The sequence below is a fragment of the Geospiza fortis genome, unplaced genomic scaffold, assembly GCF_000277835.1.
Source record: "Geospiza fortis unplaced genomic scaffold, GeoFor_1.0 scaffold98, whole genome shotgun sequence".
Taxonomy (NCBI): Eukaryota; Metazoa; Chordata; class Aves; order Passeriformes; family Thraupidae; genus Geospiza; species Geospiza fortis.
The window spans coordinates 6,800,973-6,801,264 of NW_005054306.1; positions in this window are offsets into that span (position 1 = coordinate 6,800,973).

A 292-nucleotide genomic window follows, 5' to 3' on the forward strand; every position below is an offset into this window, starting at 1 on the left:
AGAAAAGAAGCAGTGTAACATAATTCTGCACATGTAGAATGCAGGGCAAGAGAGAAAATAGGAGCAAACAGGTTATATGACGTCTCTCCTGACAGTGGCTTCAAACACTGTAAATGCACTTGCAGGTGATTGGAGCGTGGCACCTGGTGTGTTTTGTTGAATGATAAAATTTGTCCTCCACCATGAGAACACACTCGCCTGGGAAAGAGCACAACACTCAACAATGGGAGTGTGGTTTGCCCTGGAGCATGGCAGCAGGCTGTGCTCCATGCGGGAAGAGGCAGGAAGGGGT